Below are 6,288 nucleotides of genomic sequence, written 5' to 3'. Positions count from 1 at the left end.
GGTTTATTTTTTCGAAGTACCGTACAACTGATTCCCCGACAGCACTAATGAAACAACATGGTATACCGACACTGGAACTGAGAAGAAAAATTCAGCGCTTAAAATTTATGTTCCTTCTTAAAAATAACCTTCTTGCTCTAACTCCTGATCCGTACATAACACCACTTACTGCACGCCGAACACGACATCGACACGATGACTCTCTAACGCCATACAGCACCAAAACTAATGTTTTTAAATATTCTTTTTTTCCTCGCACGATAACAGATTGGAACAACTTACCTCTGCCTCTTCTAGCCAGTGTTGATTCAATTGAAACCTTGAATTGCTCTTGAATATTTTCTTGTCTGCTTTTTGGTTGCCCAAACTGATAGTGTTTTTGCCTTACTGCAAGTTTCACATTTCATTTCATTCATTGGCTTACTTCTGTTGTTTATGTTTCACTTTCCCAAATGAAGAGCTCGGTTTGCATTTCGTTTAGTCCTTGTTTTGCTCATGTTCTACTGCCCATAGAACAAGTGTTTTGAAATTATTATTTGTTATCTTCGTTCTATACGCTGATGTCATTTGTATGCCCCTCCTGCTTGGGCCGTAAAGGCCTGCAGTATTGAATAAATAAATAATAAATAAATAAAATTTTGCCACATTTTTTTTACTGCCGCTCTAACAGAAACATTTCACCTTTGCCATGACGAGATTGTACACATTTAGAACATGAAAGTTGGAGCAGGAACTGACAAAAAATTGAGGGGCAACCACACAGATGCCATAACTTCTGCGATAGCATTGAATATAAAAAGGGAGCAATTACTAACTGACATCTACCCCAGTGCAGCCACACGGCTACAAAGGAAAGCTCACCTGCTGACCGTCCGGTTAGCTCAGTTGGTAGAGTGACTGCCCCGGAAAGACGGTGGTACTGGGGTTTTTGTTTTCTACTTGAAACAATAATTTTACAATAGAATATGCACTAAGATTTTGGACCCATAGCCAAGGGCTAGTGTCGGGTCCATACACAATACAATACAATGCAACATAACTGCAGCACAGGAACACAAGCACATTCCATTCATGAAATAAACATCAGAAATTCGCAACACGTCAAGAGAAAACAAGGAAAGCGAACACAATACACTTATCTTAAAAAAAAAATAATTCACACCATAACTTCACATGTTCACCAGGAACGTTTTCAGAGTTTGCAAACACTTTGTTCCCATTTTAATGTCATTAGGAATGCCATTCCAAATCAAAGCTCCACTGAACTTGATTAGATGTTGCCCATAACTATTGCAACACACTGGTAAATTGAAGTGTTTACCATTAGCTGCTCTTGTCTCTCTTTTCGGACGTACAATAAGCTATCAGGAAGTGGTTCATTAAATTGTATGCTTTTGTGGATTGTTTGCACTACCTGGATGTCAATGAGTAATTACTCCCTTACTGGAGGCAAAAAGCAAGGCGCCCATGTGCTGTGCGATGTCAGTGCACGTTAAAGAACCCCAGGTGGTCGATATTTCTGGAGTCCTCTACTACAGTCTCTCATAGCCTGAGTAGCTTTGGGACGTTAAACCCCACAAACCAATCCAATTACTCTTTTGTTACAAATCTACTCTAAATCTACTCTACCTTGGAGGTTTCCCATAAATATTCGACCAGCACTGCCTCTATTTCAAAAGTTGGTGCAATACGCTTAGTATTTAAATTCACCCTGTAAGGTGAAACAATTGGTGAAAAGGAAGAAAAGTTGCTCAGAGCCAAAACTTCCATTATCATTACCCAGCCGAAGGAGGAACTTGGTTTGTCTCTTTTAGCAATGCAACTATTGAAGGGCACAGATTAGAAATGGCGCAGCAGACAGTGACTATCTTGTCGAGAGGTGTGAGATTGTCTCCAGGTCTACAAACAACGTAATCAATGGGCAGCGTGGCTTTCAGGATCACATACTTATTTCTGATCAGCCCGATAACTCTTTCAACATGGATTCTGACATTTGCTAGTTTCCGAGTGGTCAGAACATCTGCTGCTGATAGTTGCTTTTTTCCTTTTGTAAAAGCTGGAACATGAAGTTTAGCACAGTAGAAGCCGACACTTTCAGCCACATTGAACCCTCGGTCCGCAAGCACTATGTCTCCTGGAAGTAGGTTGTCTAAAAGACCACAGTGCTCTGTTATGTGCTGGTCACTACAGCGCCCTCCCCATCCTTCAGATATGAAGTTGACAATACCCTGTGGAGCAATGCCAATTAAATACTTTGCTGTATTACTTCCTTTATATTGAGACCATCTCACTCCTGGGTAAGAACGAAGATGGTCTCTCTATCTTTATCTCGAAGCAGTCAATTATTACGGCAACATTTTCACCAAAAGAATCATAAAATGATTAAGGCATTGTGCGCTTCAAACTGCTTCGTTGTGGCCACACAATTTGAGACTTGAGACGCCTGTAGGTAGCATGCAGCCATTTGTCAAAGATGCGCGAGACTGTGGCATCTGAAATACTAAACCTGAAAGCGAGGTCACTGATGTGCAAGTTGAGCTTCAGCTTCATCATGAAAATCACGAACTCTTGAAATTTTGCCAAGCTGTTGTTTGCACTGTGAGAGACAAACTTCTCTATGATACTGAACAGTGCATAAAGAATGGTGAAGTTGGCCAACCCAGTGTAGAAGACAACCTTTTTGTCGTTGCATTTGAGGGAATCTTCTGTCAAATCTAGTAGCTTGTTCTCATTCCGTGCCGCATAAAGTCGCTCATTGAGTGACACACACTGCTCCTCCAAAGCTTTAATGTCGGCCATTGTGACGTCTGTCTGGACTGCAATCCCTGCAACAAAATAAATTTTGTGTGCATCAAGTGCAGGAAAAAAAAAAAAAAGCTTGGAACATGCGACATCGTAGCAGGGCACTAGGGAGCTGCCAAAAAAAAAGCAGGAGGGTGACGTCTGGGGTGGCCCACTCAATGAAAAAAAAAAAAAATAAAAAAAAACATTTGCCCTTTACCCCCCCCCCCCCCTCCCTCCCTCCCTTTTTTTTTTCTTCCGCTGCATCTGGCACTACACGCAATGAACAAACGGCTCCTTACCTGTTCGGCCGTCTTCTACGCCGGCATCGTGTTGCGCTGTCGGCGAGGGCGACGGAGACGCGGCAACCACGTCTGGATTCGTCGCTTCCGTTGTTTCGGACGCCTCGGTGGCCTCGGTCTCATACTCCGCTTGACCTACACGTTTCTGTGTCCGTCGTCTTAACGCGCGAGCGTGACGTCCAGGATCTCCGTGTTTTATACCGTAGCCGAGCAAAAGCGTAGGTGCCCAGTCCGGGTCCGCCTACTCCCAAAGTTTTGATGGCCTGCCTGTGGACGCAAGAGAAATATTAGTTGACAATGCGATGTTCCGCTGTGCTCGTATGTCACACAGCCAAATACACTTTGTTCACATGCCACAGGCTTACCTTTAACGAAGTGAGCGCCACAAACCCGTATGCCCGTCCTTTGCGTGTTGAGATCTGCGCGTTTTAGCCGAGCCAGCCACAGACCTCGTCGCTTTGTGGATAACTCTTTCGTGCGGTCGTCTTGGTGTTCAATGATCTTAGGGAGACGAAAAAAGTTGGAGTTGGTTGATTTCGCCCAACAAGTGCGGTTGGAACATCCAACGGCAGCGCAGATAACCATTGCGAAGCTTGAGAGGCTCTACCTTGGTTCTACTGTGAGACTGCAGCGACGACGCTTTGCTTTGGCTGCACCAGCATGGCGGAATAGTATCCCAGGATTCCTAGCGCGCCCCTAGCCTTGACGTCAGTGCAAGCCATTCTAGGGCTCCTCTGCCTTTTGCAGTGTTACAGATAACTTGAGACGAAGAACAACTGAAATTTTATTACCGAGCAAAACATATATAAACATGCATAAAGAGGTGGAGCCAGGGCGATTACTAGACTATTTTCGGTGATCGCACAGCATCGCCTTGGCTTCACACATTTATGCGTGTTAATATATGTTAAAATTTCGGTTGTTATTGAGCGCCTGTGTTCGTCCATTCTTCTGTGTGTTTCCTTGTTCATTGCACTGTTATTTAGGCACACCTAAGTTTGGTCTAGTTTTGGGACATGTCCTTCAAGAGTTACCTGGCCATATCCTCTCTCCTGCAGTGAAACCGCTTAACAGAATAATGCGCACAACTTTGAACTTTAGGCCAGTTCGCGCAGGTTAATTTCATGTCTCATAATGGACATTTTTGCAGTAGCTTCCTGCGATTGCACAAATCCCCCTCATCTACAATTTTTGATGACCATGCTTGCGAAAATAGAGATTTCTGAGCGTGATTTTCCACGATTTTCCAGTTATCGACGCCCTGGCCTGCTGCACAATAAGGGACCTTTTCTCAGTGGCGCACCCCTCTTGTGACCACCAGGTGAAGTATCCCTGACGGGACGGCTTACCGAGGTTCCCGAGAATATTTCCAGCAAATTTTTTTTCAATGCAGTGGAGTGGGCTTATTTTCTGAGCAGTAGTGCAGTAGTTGAATGCAGGGCTGTCATGGATGAAGCAGGTCAAGTGCAGGTGGAAGGTACATCAGGGTGCGTCCACAGATGCCTCAAGCATCCCTACACATGCTAGCTGAAAGTAGCCCCGCACTTAACTATACTACTTGGAAAATAGGCCGGCACCACTACTGCGAAAGAATTTGCGCAGAAAAAATAGGAGCGATCCTCGGTAACCCGCCCCGTCAGACGTTCCTCGCTTGGCGGCCACAAGAAGAGTGCGGTGCTGGAAAAATGTTTCCCATGCAAGAGAAAGCGCTTGCTGTATCTGCAGCTGCGACACGGTTCCAACACGCTTCCATTTTCCTTTTTGTTTTGCCACGTCGGCGCAGTTTAGTCGCCGAGGTGTTTCCATCGCTCGCATGTGTATCCATGTTGAATGTGTGTACTCCCTCACCATCTCATTTTTCTCTCACACAGGTTCCTTCGGAGTATGGATTCAACCCCGACGATGACAAAAGACTGCTCGGTTATCCTGCCATTTTCAAACGCAATAAAAAGTAAAACCCTGCCTTCCGTCCTCATGTACTAATATCGGTGTGCAAACTGCACCCTGAATGGCTACATGGCCCGTCACAAATATGTCGCTCTAGCACGAAGAAACCAACATTGCGGAAGCGAGGGCGTCTGTGACCGGCTGACGAAGACATCATACACCTTTTCACCAAACGTTTTTCTTTTGTATGGGACGTAATGTCTAATATTTCAGCATTACCATACATATGCCAAACGGGGTCGCTTGCATTTTAAATAAAGAAAATGGATGTCTCGCTTCGGTAGCGGCGACGTCTTGCGATTGCACAATCAGTCGAAGTGTGGTAGTTTTCAAATTACTAGCGTACCAGTGTGCACCTAGAGTGTATTTAAAAGGGCGCAAATGTGCCCTTTGAAGGAAAACTACGTTACCCTAAAAGGGTGTAAAAACATACTATTGTATGGATTTATTTTATTCCTCTGGGTGGTAATATTACCCTTCCAAATAAAGCATAAATATGAACATAAAAGTGCAAAGTTGCGCCCATTCATAGGGTGCAAAGATGCACTCACGGGGTGCTGTAGTAAGCTCATTACGCTGGCATAAATACAGACCCTGTGAGGGTAAGTTTACGCCTTAGGATTAAGCATAAGCTTATTCCGGCTGGGAGCAAACATGCACCAGATTTTAGAGCATATTTTTGCACTTTCATGGCCTAACCTTTAGTCCTTCTGAGAGAGGGCAACGTTACTCCCCAGAAGCATATATTTGCACTTCACCATATGGCATAACGTTAGCCTCGTTGCAGCGTAAACTTTACACCACCCACAGTTGAGCCCCCGTCGAGGGTGCAACTTTGCACCCAAAGGGGCTCCCCAGTGCGTCAGTGGACTTACCCCCCTAAAGGGGTAAGATCACACCTTTTTTTCTTAGAGTGTGCAATGGGGACACGCAACCATATCCAGGAAAGGAACGGTCCTAATGGATTTTATCCAGCAAAGAGGGCTCACCCAATACACAGACCCCATGCAACCTACTAGGATAGGCAACAGCGTGACCAGGGACACGTGCCCGGACCTAACGATGGGCAAAAATCTCCCAGACTTAAGCTGCAGCAGCACTAGACAAAATCTGGGAAGTGACCATTATATCATAATGTCTAAAATCACCATTGCCAATCTCAAACCCCAACCCAGAAAAAACAAAATCACCGACTGGGACAAACTTAGGACTATCCGCGACCAAAATAACGAACCAATCATAGACTTAGAACACTGGA

The 6,288-nt window shown here is 44.7% G+C and overlaps 1 pseudogene; it reads right to left on the bottom strand.

The window, feature by feature from the left end:
- Positions 1-640: 640 nt before the first annotated feature.
- Positions 641-3,789, bottom strand: LOC146194168 (uncharacterized; annotated as a pseudogene).
- Between the last annotated feature and the right edge of the window lie 2,499 nt (positions 3,790-6,288).

This window comes from Amblyomma maculatum, chromosome 3, assembly GCF_055883805.1.
Source record: "Amblyomma maculatum isolate TAMU_Amacu chromosome 3, ASM5588380v1, whole genome shotgun sequence".
NCBI classification, from domain to species: Eukaryota; Metazoa; Arthropoda; class Arachnida; order Ixodida; family Ixodidae; genus Amblyomma; species Amblyomma maculatum.
This window is presented reverse-complemented; position numbering and strand designations above follow the sequence as displayed.